This window comes from Marmota marmota, unplaced genomic scaffold (assembly GCF_001458135.2).
Source record: "Marmota marmota marmota unplaced genomic scaffold, marMar, whole genome shotgun sequence".
Taxonomy (NCBI): Eukaryota; Metazoa; Chordata; class Mammalia; order Rodentia; family Sciuridae; genus Marmota; species Marmota marmota.
The window spans coordinates 6,042,523-6,065,249 of record NW_026000021.1 but is presented as its reverse complement, the minus strand read 5'-3'; the positions used below and the strand labels follow the sequence as shown (position 1 = coordinate 6,065,249).

The 22,727-nt window shown below is 42.3% G+C and overlaps 1 protein-coding gene and 1 long non-coding RNA gene across 2 annotated transcripts in view; both read right to left on the bottom strand.

Annotated features, from left to right (window-relative positions):
• Gpr39 (G protein-coupled receptor 39) overlaps positions 1–22,727 on the bottom strand; it is a 202,730-nt gene that overhangs the window by 111,386 nt on the left and 68,617 nt on the right. The gene's annotated exons all lie outside the window — the stretch shown is intronic.
• The window catches only part of LOC125618888, a 10,397-nt gene continuing 5,867 nt past the window's right edge, over positions 18,198–22,727 (bottom strand). The window contains exon 2 of the long non-coding RNA XR_007350261.1: positions 18,198–21,863. This is a non-coding gene — a long non-coding RNA (uncharacterized LOC125618888). The remainder of the gene's footprint in view (positions 21,864–22,727) is intronic.

Sequence of the window (22,727 nt, the reverse complement as noted above, 5' to 3'; positions counted from 1 at the left end):
TGGAGCCAATTCATAGAGACTGTAAATTTGCCAATGACTTGCAAGACTAACTATAAAATTTAAAAATGTAGGTTTTGCATGCTCTTTATGGCCATTGAGCACACAAAGCCGGTGGTCACTGCTACAATTAAGATATAAGGTGTCCCTCAAAATCTCATGTAAGACAATGCAAGAATTTTCAGAGGTGAAATGATTAGATCTAATCAGTGGATTTATCCACTGATAGGGATTAACTGGGTGGTGACCATAAGCAGATAGCGTATAGCTGGAGGAGGTAGGTCATTAGGGGTATGCCTTTGGGGTTTATATTTTGTCTCTGGTGAACAGAGCTCTCTCTGCTTCCTGGTTACCATGTCCTGAGCTGATTTCCTCTACCACACCTTTCTGCCATGGTGTTGTGCATGACCTGAGGCCCAGGGCTATGGAGTTGGTCATGTATAGATAGACTGAGACCTCTGAAACTGTGAGTCAAATAAACTTCCTCCTCTAATTGTTCTTGTCAGGTCTTTTGGTCACAGCAGACTAAAACAGTCACCTACCCCCAACCTACTCAAAGACAGAAATAAAACTTTATTATAATTGAAGGAATTTAGTCTAGAGTTGACTTGTCCCACATGGTACCACCAGCCATATGTGGCTATTATTCATTTGAAATGAGACTAGACTGAATTGAGATGTGTTATAAATGTAAGGTACATGTTAGATTTTGAAGACTTAGTACCAAAAAACAACATAAACTATTGTGTTGATATTTTCATATTGTTTAGACATGAGAAGACTGAGGCAGAAGGATCAAAGGCCCAAGACCCAGTCTTTGCAACTTAGCAAGATCATGTTTCAAAATAAAAAATTCCGAAGGACTGGGGGGATATAGCTCAATGGCATAGCACCCCTGAGTACCATTCCCAGAATTGAAAAAAAAATGACTTTGGAATAATAATAGTTTGGATATATTGAGTTATATAAAACATATCAAAGTCAATGTCACCTATTTCTGTTTCATTTTTCAATGTGGCTACTAGAAGGTTTTAAATGACACATGTGGTTTGAATTATATTTGTACCAGTGATCTGGTCTGCAGAATTCATTCAAAAGGCAGTTGTCAGGGATCAGTTAGCAGAAGAAGACTGTCTCTGCAGACCTCTAACAATTCATTAGATGTTGGCCCACCAGAGGATGCAGCTGTCATGAAGCCGGAGAATAGGGAGGGTAAGACAATCCTCAAGGTCCCTCCTCACCAGGTCTCAACCACGCATTATCTGGCAGTGCATGGAGGTTCATCAAGTTGAAGGAAATAAAATTCAATAACAATTTTTATAGCGAGCTGATTTTGCTGTTGCTCATTAGTGGTTGTGAGCTAAATTAATTTGAGCTTGATTGTCCCCTAATTGGAGTGGGACATAAATCCAGCTGAATGTGCTATTACAAATGACACCTTGATCCTGCACAATCTCACACATCTGCATTTACAACATTCTGCATGAGAGGGGAAACCCTAGCTTTCAATAATTATCCTAAATGTAATGATTATTGACCAAGAACATTATAATAAATGGTTTAATGTGCTAGGTCATAATATATTTTCTCAGTAAAGACATGGATCAAGTCTTCATTAAGATAATATGTTAAAGCCTGATTATTATGACTCAGGAAATTACTGATTATTATTAAAGTGAAGAATATGAGCCATTTATGCCAGTACAGTTACAGTGCAATGATAATTTACCGTTTCCCTCAGAAAGAAAAAAAAAAAAGCCCCACATTGATAAGTCAATGATGTCAATGGTTTCCATAAACTCCCATGTTTCTGACTTTCTTCATCTAAAGTTTTACCCATAAGTGTTCAACAGATTTTTGTTCTAAGAAAAGATAGAGACATAAGGAGTAAAGGGCATTAAGACAAATTCTTATTTCTGATTCACCATCTGTGCACAGTGAACAGGTCATCCCATGCCTGAATTTTACCAACTCTTTCAAGAGTTAAAAGCATTGATTTGTAAAACAGAGTGTGTTTAAAGGTAGAAACTGCCTGCAAATTGGGAGATGAATAATACGATTTGCCCCAACTGAGAAGCAAAAGAATGTATTCGTGTTTAAGCATTTCCTTTGAGCTGAGCCATTTTCTCGCCTCTCTTCGAACAGGAGGGCAATGATTCAGATGAGATAGATTTGGCTGGAATGAGAAGGATCAAATTCTATTATGAAATCAATTTTGTCATGATGGAGGAGAACTCCAGTCACATGCTACGCTGGGCACTAGATAAAGGGAATTCAACCAAAATGCTCCTGAATTAAGGGACTTAGAGGACAACTTTGAGACATACATTCCCAGGCATGCAATTTTTAAAGACATAGCCAAGTTTCCCTCCCCTGACTCCTTCACTGTTCCTTCCCACCACCAGCCTCTCCACACCCCAAAAGGTAGTTATTTTATTAGGGTTCTGTTTTTTCTTTTAGAGTTTCTTCTTTCATGACCCATGGAAGTATATATGATTATTTTTCCTCTCCTTTTTCCTTTCTTTCTTTTTTTCTTTTTTTTTGTTTGTTTGTTTTTTTCCACAAAAGCAGCCAGATCAGACAAAATGGGGAGAGTGACTTTGATTTTTTCATTTATATTTTGGAGATTTCTGCATTTCAATACAAAGAATATCTGCATTTGTTATAAGCTGCTTCATTTCATCTCATTATACAATTATAAATTATCCAGGTCCTACAGAGGGATACTGCATGATGTTCATGTTTTGCTATTAATTTATAATAATAATGAAGGGATTTTAAGCTAGTACTGGCATCACCCATACGAAGTTATCTTCCTTCCTTCCTTTGGTCCATTCTGCCTTTCTTCCCACTTCCCTTTTTCCCTCTCTTCCACCCCTTCTCTCTCCCTTCCCTTTCTTTCATTCCCACAAACATTCCCTGAGTGTCAGCCCCTCAATCCCAGGATATGCACATCTCAGTATCGAGATCTGTAGAAATGGTCGATGATGCTGAGGATTTCAATCCCCTGAAAACCCACTGGGCAAGAGGTGACTATAGAAGTCAGCCTCCATGGGCTGACCAGGACCCAGGAGGTAGAAACAAAGTGGAGGGATGACAAATGAATAGGTTTTCCTTACTTATTGCAAGGGTTGTGACTGAGATCCTGTATCCAAAGACAAATCACATACACATTTATTTAATATAAGTTTTACATGCCATGGGAATGTTCAGAAATAAAGACCTAAATTCCCAGGAAAGCTAGGTGCTGTGGCACACACCTGTAATTTCACTGACTTGAGTGGCTAAAGTAGGAGGATCGAAAGTTCCAGGTCAGTATGAGTAACTTAGTGAGATCCTCAGCAATTTAGCAAGACCCCAATGCAAAAAAAAAAAAAAAAAAAAAAAAATTAAAGGACTGGGAATGTAACTCAGTGGTAAAGTGCTCCTGGTCTCAATCCCCAGTACACACACACACACACACACACACACACAAATCCTAGAGAAAACTATGAATTTTTATGAAAAATTGTGCAGAAATATGATTGTAAAACAGAAGAGTATAAATAAATGGTGACAAACTGGGGGAATCTTAGCAAGACCTATTTATTCAGATCCTTCTTGTCCCTCTGTGTGACATTTCTTTTCTCCATATAGGACAGGACATTTGTTACATGAAGGTCTCCAGGAGAGAAGGAAGTAAGAAGATCAAAGAGTGACCTTTGTAGGTTTAATGGTCTGCCTCAGGAAAGAAGGGGTGAGAAGAATTCTAGCTTCCATGGCCCATTTCAGGAGAGAGGGGTAGGGGGGAAGAAACTGCTTCTGTGATCTTCTCAATTTCCTTTGGCTTAAAATACTTAAAAATGTCAAGGGACCATATGTGGGGTATCATATACCAATCCCCAGCAAAAGTGACATGTGGGACAGGTGCCTGGGAAGAGCCAGTGGGAGGGAGTCAACTGCCAAATATTCAAAAAATATTTATTTATTAAGTGAATACTGTTTGCCAGGCATTGTTTCATCTGCTGGGGACACAGCAGTGAATAAGAAAGTCCCAGCCCTGGTAGCTTACATTCTAGTTGGAAAGGTGGTCAGTTAATAAATCCATAAGAGATTGGCTATGTGTTGGTAAGTCAGAAGCTCATACTTGCTCATATCCACAGCCCACAGGTAGTCACTGTGGCTAGGTGAGAATTAGAGAGTGAGAAGTAGCAGGTAGAGACCATGCACCACTTTTCACCAGTGACTTGCCAGAGTCACATGGCAAGTCCCACCAGATTCACCAGAACTGGTCCAAGAATTGAATGAAATTTTTAGGGGGTTGAGAATCACCACCACTAGCTACTAGTTAGGGAATGTAGGTTTTTTGAAAATATATTACTATGCTTTTCCCTTTGCATTTCCTCAAAGAAAATGTCTTCCCCACCCGTCAGCGCCTAGAATGGTGACTGATGTGATAAATCTGGAGGATTAAGATTATTATAAAGAGGAAAAAAAAAGGAGTTCTTTGGGTTTTTGTTACCAAAATGGCATAAAAAGACATTACTCTTGACTACCCAGACATTGTTAAGAAACAAGACTTAATTTTTTTTCCTCTGGCATTTATTTAATATGTCCAGAGATGCAATTACAGTGTCATCCACAGAGTAGTGGGTGCCCCTCCACCTGTGCTGGCTAGCCTCTGAGCAAAGTTGCTGTGGAGCAAAAGAAGATGCTTCTGGGAGCCTACAAAGCCTAAATATTCAGGCAGGTGCCAAAGACCTTGGAGCTTTGCCTTAAGAAGAGGGGGGGTAGGAGACATGGAGACAAAGTCAGCTTGATGTGGATGAGCCTACAACCACCCAGACCACCCTCTGCTCCAGATGTACAGGAGGAGAACCTCAGCCAATGGGTCCAAGTTAGTCCATAAGCAAGGATGGGTTTGGGCAGCGGAGGGGGGGGCGGTGGCCAGGACACAGACTCTAGAGTTCTGACATGTCACTATAAGGGGACATGGAGGAAGAGGACAAAGGAAAAAAGACAAAGACATCAAGATCAGAAGCAATGATCTGGGACAGAGATTCCAGAAGCAGATCCCATTGTGAACAGGGTGACCTAGCACTGACTCTCGCCACTGGAAATGGAAGCTGCCTCCCGTGCCACAGGCCAGTAAGGAATCCCCAGAGGTATCTTGGGCAAAAAGGGAAGGTGGACCACACGTCACCTAAAGAATCTCTTTAAATCAGTCACAACAGAGAACTTCGATTTAATTGAATACTCAAATTGAAAGGAAACTCTCAAACTGGAGAAAACAAAGATGCTAATTAACAAGACTTAGTTTCCCAACTACCCAGAGAGGAAAGAAAGAGAAAATAGCAGAGAAATTAATCTACTTTTTTTTTTTACATACCTCAGTGTAACATATGTAGTAACCAGAATCCTCAGATTGCTTCCATTAATCCCTTCCCTCCCTGTATGCACAAGCTGTTCTTTATATGGAGAGGCAGAACCCAGGTGCCCTCGACTCTGCACTGACTTTAGGGGGTTTCTTGACCAATGCAGCAGAAGCAGTAGCATCTGACTTTCAATGCTCGGTCATAAGAAGTCCCTCAACTTTTGTCTGGGGCTTGGGCTGCTCTCTCCTGGATGCTTTCTTCTTAGAGTCCAACCACATGCCCCATGGAAGCCATATCTAGGTGCAGCCAGTGTGATCCAAACATCTTGGACAGACCAACCCACTGTGCCCTAAGCTGAGCAGCCCCAAATGACTCGCTGGAGTGGCACTGTCCCGCAGAGCCCAGCAACTCACAAAATCATGACAGATAACAAAATGGAGTTGTCACTATGTTTTTTGGGGGGGGGGGCTTGTTAGGCATCAATAAAAAGTAAGAACATTAACTGACAAATCTAAGTTTCCCAGACACCCAAAAAAATAAAGAATAAAAAGTACATAGATAGATAGATAGATAGATAGATAGATAGATAGATAGATAAATGCATACATGCATGGTTGCATATCTATGTCTGTTAGCTTTCTGTCACTGTGACAAAGACCTGAGATAAATCCACTTATTAGGAGAAAAAAAATATTTTGGCTCATGGTTTTATCATTCCGTGGTTATATGGCCCCTTTGTCTTTGGGCCTGTGGTGAGACAGTACCTCCCTGACAGAAGTGTGAGTTGGAGGCCTCTGCACCTCACTGCAGCCAGGAACCAGAGAGAGAGAGATAAGGAAGAGGGTGGGGTCCCAATCTCTTCTTCAAGGGCATGCCCCTAATGGCCCAACTTCCTTCCACTAGATTTCGCCCCCTAAAAATCCCACCACCTCCCAACAGCACCAGGCTGGCGAGCAAGCCTTCAGCATGAGAACTTGAGGGACAGTCAACCTCCAAACTGCAACAGTATGTGTGTGTATTAGAGAGTGGCAGAAGGCCAGCATCCAAGCGTAATAGAGGTGGCAGGCATGGACGTATGAGTGTGCTCTGGGTAATTACAGTCATGCCCAGCAGGACCCCACATCCGGCAATAGTCCCTTAATAATGCTGCTGGAAGATTTGTATTTCCTAGTGGCATCACAGCTGTAGTCGCATGGTAGCATTACTCACGGTTTTGTGGAGGTGCTGCATAAACAGACCTCTTGCACTGTCAGCCGTATAAAGTGCAGTACCTGCAAATATGTACAGCACATAATACTGGAAAAATGATAAGAAGTGATTATGTTACTGGCGATTGTATTTATGATGCTGTACTTTTTATCATCACTTTCAGGTATACTCCTATTTGTAAAAATGAAAGTTTACTGTGAAGTAGTATGCCCTGTTGCTCTGAAGCAGCCCCATACAGCTTGTGTCCATCACGTCTTGATTGCAACAACAGGCCACGTCCAGTGATTGACCTGTACTGCTTTGGTTTGTGTAAGCACACTCTATGATGGTCATACCATAATGAAATCATTTAATGACACATTTCTCAGAATATGTTTCCATTATTAAGCAATGTGTGACTGTATTCTAAGCCAGGCACTAGTATGTACTTTATATTCATAACTTCACTCAATCTTCACAACAACTTTAATAGGTGAAAGCTATTGTCAACCCCTTAGTACAGATGAGGCCACAAAGACTCAGAGAGGTAGGTAACTTGCCTAAGGTGACACAGCTGATAAAGGGCAGAGAAGGGATTCCCTTGATTCCAAAGCTAAGGTCCCCATTCTCTTCCCTGCCTGAAGTAGTTCCACAAAGACAAATCATAATCACCAACCACAGCCAGACTCTATCTATGTGGACAGGACTAGAAGAGTTAAGAGGCCAATAGAGAGTGCCAGGGAAGAAGAGGCTAGGCCCTACGTCAGTGTTTTGGGGAACCCTTACCTCTCAATGAGTATCTCTTCTAGAATCTTTTAAATCTTCCCTACTGCTGGCTTTGAATATTGTGCTGAACCAACCCCAGTTAATCTGGCCTTGTTCTCCCAGCAAATGGATCAGTACTTCCCTTAATGATCTGCATGCTTTAGATTGACTTACAGTTTAGCAGCTCTTGTGAAATTTACAGGTACAGAACCACACAGGCAAGAATGAAGAAATATATCATCACCCTGAGTCACATGCTTCATCCTAGGCAGACAGAGGACCAATTTACGGCTTGACTCCCTGGAGAGAGGTAAAAGGGTGAATACAGGACCAGTTCCTTACATATGCAAGGACAGGTGCTTGTTTGGGGATTGGGAACTCAAGATAAGGAAAAATAATGACACTACATACCATGAGAAGTTCACCATGAATCCTGTGCTTTGCTTATAAGCACATAGCAGATGGTTCAACATATGGAGTCTATAGGTAGACTATTGCTGGTAGTCTGCATTTTGAGTTATCTTTTAGTTTGGACTACAATATCTCAGTTTCCTCATCTGTAAAATGGAGATGACATTCATGATGATACTGCTCATGGAGTAGTCAGGAGGATAAACAGCTGATACTAAGAAATCCTTCATCAGTGATGCCTGGCATGTACTGAGCACTAAATAAGTATTTGCTGCTGTTTTCCAAGACAGCAATTGGGCCCCTTTCTTAACATGCTACTTCAGGAAAAATTAATCACCATTCTCTGAATAGCCAATCCACAAGTTTGTCAGAGGAGCACAGAGCCCTCTCCCAGCTTTACATCTTTTGACCCATGCACCCTACTCAGAATAATAATCTTTCCAGTTGCTTTCAGAATTTTAAAAGGTTTTGTCATTTTTGTTTAGAATCTCCTATAGAGCTGATTTTTAAGCTTAAGACTTTCATGCAGGCCAGTATAGTATTAAACAGTGAATTAGAAACTTATTTCTAATTGTAATTAGCAATATTCATGATGTATAGTTAATTTTTTACTTTTTTCCATTTAGTAAGTAATGCACACAGTCTAATTTCCTTGAGATTAATTGTATGAGAAAAACACAATTTGATGACAATGAATTCCAATGTGTTTATAACTTATCAGATGTGGTTAGAGGAGTGAAAATATATTGAAATGCAGATTGAAGTTTATGTTTTGGTACATCAGAAACAAACCAACCCGACTTTTTCCACATGATGCTAGGAGTTCTTTCAATACATACCTTAAAAGTAAACTTGATAATTTTTATAATTTCATAGTTTTCCTATTAGATGATGAGATAAGAGGATTATGGTTTAGGCTCTACCACTCCCCCACCCCCACCAGCCTTTTTTAGCATTTCTCTGCGAATAACACATTTTGGATGAAGAAACCCATTATTCCAAATAAATGAAAAGACAAATTGGACAGAATCATCTATTTTCTCTTTTTGACATTGGCTTTTGGACTCTGGGAACTACCCTGATGAACTGTGTACCCAGGGCAAGAAAATGAATGGGGAGTGAATTGAGGTAAAGATCCCTTGGAGTCATGGTTGAAGAATTATGCTCCTTGTTCATTTCCTACATTGCCACATCAGTGTTCCTTTACCCATTTCATCAGCTCTATTATGGTAATAAACAAAATAAAACCAAGAACACAAAGAACTAAACTCTACATGGCCGTTGAAACGGTTAGGGCAGTCTCTGGGTGGTGGGCTGACCCAGTTCTCTCCCCTTTCTTGCTTACAATTCTCGGGAATGACGGTGATGTGCTGGGAAGGCAATGTTCTGAGATATCAGGGACTGGCTGGAACAGCACAGCCTCTATTCCAGGCCCAGCCCACCCCCAGAAACAGGATATTCCTCCACAGCTTAGCCCAGTGAGTCTGCCAGTCTCCAGGGTATCAGGCGGAGACCTGGAGGTGAAAGAGGATACATCCTCCCATTGAACGAAACATGGTGTAATGGGGGGTAGCATCAGGAATCAGTTTCCTGCTCAGTAGTTTCTAGCTCCAGCCTCCTCCTTGCACAGTAGGATCACTTTGAATTTCTGTGAAGCCTGTCCCTCTGTGTCTGCCTCTCGTTCTCTTGGGAGATTAAGGAACCTGTGGGTTTAATGAGTAGTCCAAGCACCCAGAATTCTGCATCCTAAATGCCCTGGGCCTCCTGGTCTAAGCAAGAGACTTGGGGACAGTGGGGACATAAGGTTGTGGTGGGCTTCACTCTAGGACCGGTCCTCCCTTGTCAGTATTTCTGTTGGTAAAATGGTCTTATGTTATCAATCTGAACCAGAAGCCTTCAGCTCAGCTTCCAGCCACTGATAGCAGATGACAGCCCCGATGTGCTCATCACCCTCTGTGGCAAGTGACTGCTAAGTGCTCTAAACAGTAGCTGATGAGAGATATGATTTTTAGTGAACTTAACAAGAGGAAAAAAATCTCCTCTGGCTGGAGGGTCCCAATTAAATGCTTAGAAATATTTACTGTCCAAATGGGTGGCTTCCAGTCTTGGCAGAGGAAATCTGCATTCTCTAGTTAGGAAAATTGTTTGGACCCTGAACATTCAGTCTTCAATTCTCAGAAGGCTATGGGGGCTCAGACAAGAACTCAGAAGAATTCTGTTTGGCCAAAAAGCACACTGTACATGATTACTGCAGAGCACAGAGGAAAGGAGCAGAGTGTCTTTCATAGCCCAGTGATAAGCCTCTGGAGTGAGACTGTTTTGTGGCTGACCTTTGTCCACGGCTCCTGGGAGGGAGTCTCTATAGCCCTGGAATTCCCCCAAGTAACAGGAGAGTCTTTGTTCTTCAAGGTGGGCCCCTCAGACCCACCTTACTAAGGAAGTGGCTCTTAATGGATCCCTATATGGTTTCAGAATTGGGGCTGGCCAGGCCAGAAAGACCAACCCGGGGGTTAGAGAGTTGAGTCACTGAGTCTTCTGTTATCAATCTGAACCACCAACCTTGGGAAAGAAATTGGAAGTGAGAGATTGAGTTGTATCAAGTGGCAGATGATTCACTCAATCCTGCCTACCTAATGAAGCCCCAATAAAAATGCGGTATAACAAAGCTCACTGGAGATCCCTGGTTTGTTGTGTGGGGAGGGTGACCCGATCTAAGGGCATGGAAGCTTTGTGATTGGGACAGTCTCAGATATCACCTGTGCTTCTCTTCTTTTGTCTAGTCCTGATTTATATCCTTTATAAGAAAGCTGGAATCATAAACAGTGCTTTCCTATGTTCTGTGGGCTGTTCTAGCATATTATCAAATCTGAAGAGGTCACAGGAACACCTAAATTATATTGCCAATTGCTCAGAGGTGCAGGTTGCCTGGGGTGCACCTCCTTCCAACCTTGTGGCTGGATCTGGAGAGCAAGGTCAGTTCTGTGGGGGGACTATGCCTTTAACCTGTGAAATTTGACCTAATTCCAGGAAGCAAGAGAATCAATCACACGCAAACTGCTGGAGTTCAAACCCTGACCCTGGGGCTGTGAGCTATTCCATCTATTGGGGCAAGTTCTTATCCTGTCCAATCCATACCCAGTACCAACTCCTAAATAAAGAAGAAAACACATATGACATGCTCAGACCAGTACTGACAGCAGGAGTCACTCATAAATGTCCCCATTACTATGAGAACTATGCACTCCCAGCTCCTGCCCTTGTCCTTCTGAAGGCCTTTACTCTCTTTTCAAGGTCTTCTCCAACATGGAATCCTCTAGGCTGCCCTTCATCTTTGCTCATTCACTGAGCACTGCCTAATATTACTCCTTGGTTATTTTTATGCAAAGAAGAGTATTTCCTATTTACATTCTTGTTTATTTGCATTTCATATGGAAACAGCTGGACAGATGTTCACCAAGTTTGAAGACATGTTGGAATGATCTGACTCCAATAGAAAAGGCAATGTACTCAAAATCTTCTTTGGGGTATCACCATAACACCCCACTGCTTTTCTTTTGCACCAAGAAAAGATTATCCTAAACACTACCAAAAATGAACTCAGAATTTTTAGCTATGCTAGAACTTTGTGGGTGTGACAGGGAGCACCACCAAATGTTCATTGATTCTTTTAAGTCATTACTTTTTAATTCTGCTTTATGTGGAAACACAAAATATGTCACACAAAATGCTATTAGCAAGAGCCAAAATTGAGATGGGTGGGTGCTTTCTACATCAGTTTGAGAAGCATCTCTGTGTGGGAAAGACAGACTTCTCTGAGGTGAATAAAGGGTGCTCCCACCAAGAGTGTTTCATAGCTAGCCAGGACAGATGTTCTCTCTTGAGGGCTGGAAGCCCAAAGAATGTTTGAACATCCCCAAAACAGGCCATCAACACCCAGAACTTCTGGATCTTAGGCCCAAGAAGCTGAGTAACAAATGACTTTTTGAAACATCTTGCTGTCTTTCACAAGTAAGGGAAACTAAATTTCCATAGGAGAATTTTGTTGCCAATCAGGAGATAATTAAATGCATATTTAGATACCCAGGCAAGAGGAAACAAATGATGGCTTTAGACTCCCAGTTGCTAAAGAATCATATGTCAGTTTAATATAAAAACCTGGACACAATCTTAGGCCCTGTACTCTTAGCATAGTGGAAGCATGAGCCTAGAGTGACACTGAGCCGTGATGATGTTGGGTTAGACTCACTATTAGGACTGGAATCCAGGTGGTTTTCCACATACAGCTGTGAGTCTCAGCAGGGTGTGGTTTGCAGGATTGAACATATTCACTGAATACTGTTGATCCCTTCAAACCACTCTCTTCTCTTTTAGACATCCACATACAGGATCTGTTTCTCCATAACCATCAGGAAGTCATTAGGGGAGACTCTCCAGATAGAGGGGATAGATGTGTTTGAGCACCTTCTCCTTGGGCAGATTCCAGGTGAGTTGGAGCAGGAATCTGTCCATATGCTCTCCAGACTACGTGTTATAAGTAGGGTGTGAGGAAGAGCTTTGTTTCAAAGTGGGAGGTAATGACGACTCTTAAATGATTATGGCAATTATGTACAAGTCCTATTTGAGCCAACATCTGCCTTTTTATTGTTTTCATAATGAAACATGGACAAGAAAGGTGTTCTGATTTGGATCTGGAATGTTCCGGAAAAGCTCATATGTTGGAAGCATGGTCCCCAGTACAGTAAGGTTCAGAGGTGGGGCTTTTAGACAATAATTGGGGTTCTGACCTCATTAGTGGATTCATCCAATTGCTGTGTTAATCCACTGATAGCTGAATAAACCGACCACTGGGCAGTAACTGGAGGCAAGTGGGGTATGGCTGGAAGAGGTGGGCTTCTGGAGGTGTGGCCTTGAACTATCTCCGTCCCTAGCTCCTCACACTCTCTCTGCTTCCCAGCTATCATGAGCTGAGCATCTTTCTTCCGTCATGATGTTGTGTCTCACCTCAGGCTCAGAGCAAAGGAGTAACCCAGCCATGGTCTGAGACCTCTGAAACCATAAGCAAGCACAAAAGAAAAATTTCCTCCTTTAAGTTGTTTGTGTCAGGTATTTTGGTCACAGTGACAAAAAGCTGACTAACACAAAAGATGAAAAAAAAAGGGGGGGAGTCCAGAAACAGATCCTCTACTGTCCATTTGGGCTGGCTTAAGAGTTCTTCCTGAAGCTTCTGAAAGTCACAAGAGATCTTAACATTCTCTTCCAGGTGTCCACACCTTCATTCTGTTGGCCTCTCCCACCTAAGCAAAACCCACTCTTCCTCTCACATTCAATCTTCACATGGGCCAATGAGGGTAAGTGAGGATGGGGAATGTCTTAGAGGGAGGGTGAGGAGGATGCATGATAACCTTGGGAAAATCAAGACAATTTTCCCCTTACTTGAGGGTGCTCATCTTAGTGGCCCCCTATTGGCTATTTGGGATTCATATACAGATGGCATGTAGATCACCTTGTTCAGCTGGCCACACACACCTCAGGATGTGTTCCTCTGAAAAATCCTGGGACCACTGGCTTAAAAGTCCAGCTTTGAAAGAGACACACAAATAAGGATGTCACCAGATAATTGTCCCTGTCAGGATGGCAAATTTTCACTGTGGCTGCATAAATATGGAAGAAAAATTTAGAAACCAAACAGATATTTTAAAAATCAGTGCAATCAGCTTCTTTCCCTCTTGCCTTTGACATTGTCCTGTGCTGTTCCACACCCAAGAAACCTGCATATTACTCTGACACCGTGGAGCTGTCAGACCTCCCTAAATCAATTCATCAAGGCTGCTAATGGCTCCTGGCACGGGGTGTGCGGGCCATATTGCTGCGATTCAGGAGCCCGGCAGCCCAACGACACAGGACAAAGTGGGGCTGATGAGAACTCGCATCGAATTTGCATATATTTGCACAGCATGTCAGAAATACTTCTAATCTCAAACAGACCCTGAGCTGAGGTGAACTGGAGAGAAAGCAAAAAGGTTTGGTAGAAGAGATGATGGAGCTTGGCCAATACCTAAAATCTCTTCTCCAAATGAGATCTACACTTCCATTCTAATCACCTTGCTGGGCAATTACTAGTTTTAAAAAAATTTATCACTGGGTTATTTTTTTCAGGCTGCCACCTCATTTTAAGGTGACCGAAATTTTTTTTTTCTTTTCCACTGTGTGCTTCATTTAGCAGCAAAGGGAGTTCTGATGAACAGATTTTCCTGCTGGAGGCTAACGTGTCTTCACATGCATGAGTAAATAACAAGTAATTATTGGTTCCATATAGGAAATTTACAATACTCTCCTCTGTTATTAACCTGTCCAGCAGGAATGATCAGCAAACCCGCTGAGCCAGACCTTCCCCTTGTTTTCTGAAACCAAGGGGGCATAAACCAAAATGTTTCGAGAGGGGAGAAAAGAAAGGCAAGCAAAACTGCGTCAGGACTCTGCACACCATCTGCACTTGCATAGATCACTAATGGGGAATAATTATATCGCTCCTGCAGCCCAATAGCTTCGAGTGTCTGGAAGCGAGACTGGTTTCCCAGGCCTTCCCAGCGGCTGTTGTCTGGCAGGAGTGAAAATTGGAAGCCCGGAACCTCAATGGCTCATTAAAAGAACCTTGAAAAAGAGACTTGCTCTTTGAATCTTAAAGACAGTAATGGGTAACCCAGCGGGCTGAACAGAGAAAGCTTTTCCTTGTCCCTAAATTAATTTTCAGTGGCTAGAGACCCAAGAGGAGCAGAGCCTTTAAAGGTGAGACTCAAGAAGGCGAGGAAGGGGGAGGAGAGAAAGAAAATACATGCTCTAGCCAGATACTGATAAAACTTCTCCAAGTCTGCTCCTGGGGAGAAGCACTCACCAGCTGCTCCCTGGCAGGAAATTTAAAACTGTCAAGAAGTTCCATTTATTGCTGGCTGATGAGTCTGCAAGGAAGGGATGCTTCGTGTGCTTTAGAATTTCAATCCAGCCATTCCTCTCTGCTGCCGAGGTCAGGGAAGAAGGCAGATCAAAATGGGCGGGAATGACCACACTTATCCAAAAAGTTTGGCCAGAAAAGGCAGGTGAAGCAAACGAGCAAGGTAGAACAGGCTTCATCATGTTCTGACCTCGGCAAAGATCCCCCTCCACCAGGGACATCCACACTGAGTTCCATAAACGGACAGCCAACAGCTAGCATCTATCTCCTCTCCAGCAAAGGTTAACCCAGATGTCCAGCCACTCACCCCTTAAAACTACTGCCACTCTCAACTCTTTGACAAACATAATGTGCACTTGCTCTCCTAAGATCCTAAATCTTTTCCAAGACGGAATTTATCCCAAGTCCTCCCTGAGGCCTTCTAGAACATGCCAATACATATGATAATCTCTCTTTTCTTGATATTCCGTACATCCCTACCAGAACCACCCTTGGTGACACAAACTCCTGTATGTCCTTGTTAAAACATTCTCATCCGAGTGTCCAATTTGTCTCTAACAAGGCTGAAATCTCTGGAAAACTCCCAGGACTGTAGATCACATACCATCTCTCCCATACTCTCGGGGTACCCCCTTTACCTACTTCACTTTCCTGAAGTCCCCAAAACCAATTCCATACAACATTTTCCCATTTACCATCCTATCTTTCCCATGATTAATGTAGAACTTCACTTGGTTCCAAAAAGCATTTGAAGAAACTTGGGAAACTAGGGATAAGAAAAATAAATGGAAGGAAATGAGGAAATCAGGTGAGGATAGATAAGCTGAAGCTAGGGAAATGTGGAATGAATTCACACAAAAAGATGTGCCTACATGTTTTATCACCTGCTACAAATGGGATGCCAACCTGGCTTAGTTTCTCGTGACCAAAACCATAGAAAGAAACATAAAACGAGGCCCCTGTGATAGAAGCAATTCTATTGTTCAGGAAAGGCCCGGTCATGCCTGGGATGAAGCCGAAGGAAAGTTTCTCCTCTGGATTCCATATTGGGAGCCCCGGGTGTTAGACTGATACAGTGAGCAACAGAAATCAATGCCTATGTGACAACAAGCATCTTTTCATAGCGAGAAAAACAAGATAGAATAGAGGCCTGCCTTCATGGATCTTGGATTTTACTAGAGGAGAGGTGGGCAAAAATATACTCACGTCACACTGGTTTACTGGATAGACTAGAGATGTAGCTGATATAGAGTATACAGAAGGAAATGTCCCTCAGAGGGATGCATAAGTCAGGTAAAGACTTGGGTTATTTTTGTAACATCCTCTGGTCTGGTCAGTGAATCTAAAAGCTACTTCAGGAAAGACATGACCAAATCTCTTGAAAGAATTCCCTATATCCTCCACTGCTTCCAACTTGCCTCCTGCTCCTCTCCCTCCAGAGAAACCACATGAGCCATGGGACCATGGCCAGGCTGCCACTAGAAACGTTTCCAGTCCTTAATTGACTGGCATTGATGCATGTATTTCTATGGATCGTTCCCTACCTGGAATTCCCTCCTTCTTTCATTTCATCAGCACCAACACCAACACCCCACACCATTTGTTCCTGGTTTTCCTCCTCCCTCTCCACTCCTTTCTCCATTAGTTCTACGGCCTGATCTTTAAATCGCTTCTTGAATGGCAACCTTCTCTGGGATGCTGAGCCCTCTGCTCATCTCATTCAACAATCTCTCTTTGTGATTCAGCACACCTGAGATCTCTGCAAATGACTCCCATGTCCACTTAACTAAGCCTGTACCACTCTGCTCAAACGGAGGCCTGTAAAGCCCCCTGCCTTCTGGAGAACTCCACACGGCTATCTCATAGGTAAATCCCACTCAACATACTCCAAATTTTTCCTTTCCGATTCATGTCTCTCCCACATTCCCTATGCTCCTGTGGCCACCACCTACCTGCCAAATCAGAAACTTGGAACTCATCCTCCACTCCTCTTTCTTCTCTCATACCCAATCCTGTTCATTCCACCTTCTACATATACCTCTTATTTACTACTTTTTTCTCCATACCTACTGATAAAAGTTAGTAATCAATGTTTGTTGAGCACTTATGTGCCAGATACTGTCGTAAGTGCTCTAGACTAAACCTTTCAAGACTGGACAGAGTAAGTGTCATTAGTATTTGCATGTCACAGGAGAAGGAATGGAAGCACAGAGAAGTTGTGTGGCTAATCCCAGGTATCACAGCAAGGAAATGTGAAGGAAGGATTCAAATCCAGGCAGTTTCTGACTTTGGAGTCCACACACCACTGATGCCTTTGACTCCTTTTCACTCCAATTGCTACAAACGCTTCCTAATTAATCTTCTTGCCTACAGCCCTGCCCCTTCTCTCCATTGCTGCCCCACAGTGGTTTCTATTGAAAAACTCAAATCTGATCTGAGCACCCTTTGCTTAAAACTCTTCCATGCTTTCCTCTATGCTGGCAGCATAAAATCCAAGCTCTTGGTCATTTCACACCACCAACCCAATCCTCCTCATCCACCTGCGCCTACACCATGGGAAACTGTGCCAAGATTTCTGGGCAACACAAAATGTGGTTCCAGTCATTAAGAAGGTGTTGAAAAAAGTGAGCAAGTGAGATTTACAAATGAAGAGAGTCAAACTTAAGAATTTAGCCTGAGATTACAATTTAAAGAAAGAGGACACAGGCTGTATAACTTAATGGTAAAGAGAGCAGACTCTCGAGCCCGATTTTTAATATACGCAGACTTGTCTCTCCAACAAGAATTTTCTTTTTTTTTTTCATCCCGAGCTAGGCACTTGTGAATGATCAGTTCAATCCTGGTATAGTTTGAAAGATACTTTAATATTCCCATACTGTTCCAGTTCAATACTTTTAGAAAATGAATAGTCTTGGTTCTGGTTCAAACTGGCTTACTAGGTGTTGCTGGTTTGAAAAGTCCTTGCTTCGGTGCTCAGCTCAGTGGGGGGAAAAAAAGATTAATTTGGGGCTCAGCTTGGTTCAAGGTTCACAAATTAGAGCAGTTCCTTCCATTTGTGGGTCACACTTGAGCTGATGCCCCAGCTATAAATTCAGCTCCAGTTGATGTGGTCTTTCCCTCCATGGGGCCCACGCAGCTCCCTTGGCCCTCACACGGTTATCACGACCTCCCTCCAATGGCAGATATCTATACACAGCAGTGCCTTAGGGTAGCCTGACTCACGGTTCCTGAAGGGGTCTAAGGTTAGGGCAGTTTTTCCTTGGCTGAGGGCAGCTGTAGGAAAGAAACTCACCTATTCCCTAGAAATGCTCACTCCCTCGCCTCATACAGGCTATGCTCATCTCCAAGGCCTCCCATGGTCATCCCTAAATTGGCCTCCATTCTGCTTCCCATATTCATATCCCCATCCCTTTCCCCTGCTTTGCTCTTCTTTATGGCATTGATTAGCAAGTGGCATCCTTGCAATACTGATTTGTTATTTTCCCAACTAGACTGTCAGTGCTACAAGATCAGGGATTCTTATTCATCTTTTGCATTATCATATCCCACCCCCATTTACTGTCTAGAATATAGTGGAAGTTCATTAAATATATATTAAATACTGAATGAAACATCTGTTAGTTAGCTTTCTGTTGCTATGACAAAATAACTGAGACAAGCATCTTATAAGGAGGAAAGATGTATTTCGGCACATGGCTTCAGAGGTTTCTGGTCAGTCACTTGGCCTGGTTGCTTTGGGCTTGTGTTGGAATAATACCTCATAATACCAGAAATGTGTAGTGGAGGAGACCAGTTCACCTCATGGCAGCTGGAAAGCAAAGAGAGGGAAGAAGGGGCAAAGGTCCTAATATCCCCCCTAAGGACACACCCCCAGTGACCTATCTTCCTTCCACTAGGCCTCACCTCCACCACCTCCTAGTAGTGCCACAGGCTGGGGATCAAGTCTTCAATACACAGGCCTCTGGGGAACATTAAAATCCAAACTATAGCACTCCCTTGGTGTAAATACAGAGCAAATGGTTAAAGATATCTCAAGAAAAGCTGGATGTGGCCTAACACCTCTATTTCCTTACATTATCAAGGATCTCTCATCCTTAGTGGGTTTTCTCCTTCTGCTATATTCCCTTCCTCCCCTTCCTTTCCATCTTTTGCTGTCTTCAGACACTAGTACAAAGAAAACTATATGTGCATTAATGCGCTGCCTCCTTCCCCTCCAAACTTCTTTTTTTTTTTCCCCTCTCTCTCTCATTAGAGATGAGTTTCTTTTGCTCTGTTAAGCAGAAAGGCCGCTGTGCTCCAAATGAGCTGGGCTCTTGGCAGAACAAGGTAGTCTTCTGCATACTTGCACAGAAGACAGGGAGAACAGAGGCAAGCAGGGAGATAGAAGCCAGGTACCCAGAGGACCACAGCGGGAGGCACACAGCTCACCCAGATGCTCACAGGGGACTCGGCAGAGCTGACCCATTTCCTACAAGCTTCTGGGCCTGCGTCCAAAGCCACTGTGGGTTTGAGCCCATCCTCCTCTCTGAAGTAGCTTTTCAGTGACTAGTTAAGGATCACATTTGCATTTACATCAAAAATAATAAAGAATGTAGCCCTCCGAACATGGCAACTTTTTGGCACTGCAGTGCATCAATAAAAGAAAAAGGAAAGAATTAGAATAAAGATTTGGTCTACCTAGTATCAATACTCTATATAATTGGTCCAAGAAATGTGTCCCTCCCCCTCCTTGTCCCCATCCCTAGTCACACATACCTTTTTCTCCTTCCCAGGACATACAGCCACAGTGATTATCCCAAGTCAAGTCCATGGAGCTGTCTAAGGGCTCATTGAAAAGTTCTCTGGGCAAAGAATAGAGTCCCATAATCAAGAAAGTCCAGGAGAAAGAAGTAATCAAATTTATGTGTCTACCATTTAGTTTCCCTGCTGGTTAATATGGAAAGCAAATAGGACCTTAAAATGGGATGACTTTTAGAAAGCTACACGCAGTTGTAATCCAAATACTTTTATTATATTTGTCTTCAGGATTGTACTTTCTCTGGGATATGTCTAGGAATAGACTTTCAAATTTGGTCGTCTTGAGAACTAATGTACTTCCCGAACCTACTTATTAATCTCATTAGTTTGGGGAAGTTTCAATCACTATTTCTTTGAGCATTGTCTCTTTCCCAGTATTCTCTTTTGTCCCTATGAAATGATCACTAGATATCTGTAGACCTTCCCATTCTGTCGTCCTTGTCATTTCTCTCCCATGTTTTCATCTCTTTGCCTCTATGAACTGCTTTATGAATATTTTCCTTAGATTCATTCCATTTTACTAATTTATTTTTAATTTGTGTCTAACTGGTTGTTACATCTATTAAATTTTTACTTAAAACATTTTTACTATTTTAATTTTCATTTCTAAAATTTTTGTTATGATTTGGATCTGGGGTGTATCCTGGACACTCATGTGTTGAATGTCTGGTTCCCCAATGCAGCAATGTCTAGAGGTACGGCTTTGGGGAAGTTAATTGAATCATGAGGGCTTTGACCTCATCAGTGGATTAATAATGTGAGGGCATTATTGGGAACTATAGGAAGAGGGATCTGGCTAAAGGAAGTAGGTCACCGGGGGAATGCATTTGGAGGCCCTGGTCCCTTCCTCCCTGAGCAGCTGTCCTCCATGAGGACCTTCCACCATGAGGTTCTTTCTGTCTCAACTCAGGCTGAAAGCAATGGAGCCAGATGATTATCGACTGAAACTTCTAAATCTGGGAGCCAAAACAAACCTTTCCCCTTCTATGTTGTTTTTCTCATGTATTGTTACAGGGACAAAAAGCTTTGACACAAATTTTAATTTTGTTCTTTGTCAAATCATTCTGACCACTCAAAATATTATGCTCCTTTCTTATTTTCTAAGTTTCTTTATTTTTTTTTAAATATATTAAACCTAATTATAATCTGTGTTTTCTAATGCCAAATGTCTGTTGTTTTTCAGGCTCTCATTATTAGTGTTTTGTTTCCACGTGTGGTTTCATAAATATTCTCCCAAAGTATAAACTCATTTTTCCCCCAAACTTAATCAGTGCAAATTGCTTGATGCCTGAGTTACAGATGAGTTCCTCTACAGAAGACATGTTTCCTTCTCCCTGGAGAATCAGGCACAACCAACCAGGACTTTACATTAAGACTCAACCTTCCAGGGGTTTCTTGGACCACCCATACAGTGTGAATTTAAGCTGCAAAACTAGGTACAGGTGTATAGACTCTTATGGGAAAATCAATCTCTTCCATTTAGAACCAAGGTTTAGACAGGCAGTTTTGTCATTCTCTGAAGTTTATGACTTCTCAGCCTTACTCTGAGTAATTTGGGGTCCTAACCATGTGGTTTGAGAAAGTGGAATCTCTAAATAGACTTCCCATTTTGGACAAACCAACTGGACTTCCTATATGGAACTTCTTCATCTCTTTCCTATGACTGTCCAAACCAATGGTCAAGTTCACCTAAACTGAGTTTCTTTACTTTTTGCCAACTCCTTGTGCCTTTTTCAATGATATTAAGTAGCTTAGCCAGCATTTTTCACTTCTTTTAAGCAGGAAAAATGTTATGAGGGTTTCTTATCTGCTAACCAACTAGATATAAAAGACTCAGAATTCCCTTTACCATGCAACCCCAGGTATATATTAGCATCTTTCAATGGGCACAGGCATGTTCTTTGGACACTGATCTTTAGTGTTAGCCATGTGTCTACATGTCTATATCTTTTTTTTTTTTTAAGAAAAAGGAAAAAGAAGTTTTATTGCTTTGCGAGCAAAGGAGAAACACGGGGGGACTTCTGTCCCAATGGCTGTAATTCTGCCCATCAGCAGGAACAAGGGGCTTTTAAAGAGGTGACTCAAAGGCTATATTTCATGTGTTCTCTGTGAAATTGCAATTCACTTGTTAATTTGGGAGACAGTCATTTTTGAGATCTTCTGGCACTGTCCACAAAGTTCTCAAGGTAGGTACTCAGGGACAGATAAGTCTGTGTAGGATGGAGAAGAAAGGTAATTCTATTTCCCAGAGATTAGGGAGGTGAAGATTAGGGAGGAGCAGGGAGAGAGGAAGAGAAAGAAACATGTCCATATTAAAAATAAGTTGCAGTGGCAGAGCAGCAAGGGCTATATTCAAACCATAAAGTGAACCACTGTTATATTTCTCCACTGTCAATTTCTACCTTTCTGCTGGGAGCCATTAGCCAAGTAGGTATGACAATTTCCTTGCCAGCGTACCCCATGTTGCTGACATTTTGCAGTGACATTGAATGTAGTTGACCTTGCTCAAGGACCAGGGCGGATTAGGGTGTTCCCGGTTTAACATAATCGTGTTTAGGGCGTTCCCAGTTTAGGTTCCAGGTTTAAGGTTTAAGATTATTCCTGCTGGGAATAGGGCGTATCCTGCTGCCTAAGTTCCCCTTGAGTTCTCACGGGATTCAGACAGTATATCTTGGGAGACAGAAGCCCAGTGGAGGTGAATTTGGGAGAGAACGTGGATTTGGGCAGAGAACGTGGATTTCCCCAGAACGTGATTGTAGACGGCTGGTATGAGTTCGGGAATAAAGAGTTGCTGTTTGAATCTACAAGCTGTGTGGTGGCTCGTGATTGTGTGCCCAGCCAGACTGTGGCATTTGGTGGCCCGTACGGGGAACGTCTAAAGCTTGGAGGTAAGTGAAATTGCTTGCCCCTGAGGGAAGGCGAGAGAATGGGTGATCACGTCAAAAAACAATGTGTTCCTGTTGTGATTTATTTTGTTTTTGTTTCAAGCTGCCTATCCCTAGAAATTTCTCAGGCAAACTGAGAAAAATGGTTGGCTAAAGGTTTGAAGTTTGTCAGCCCTGAGGAAGAGAAAATTGATACAACGATTTTTTATTCCGTTTTTGTTTCATTCAGTTTCGGTTTTGTTTTGTTGTTATCTTATTGGGTTGCGTTATCTTTATAGTAGATTAGAAATTAGTAAAAAACAAACCGAAAAGATGTTAAGTAAATTGTTAGAGGTTCAGACCATGGAGAAAGACATTTTAGATCAAGCAAAAGAGAAGGTC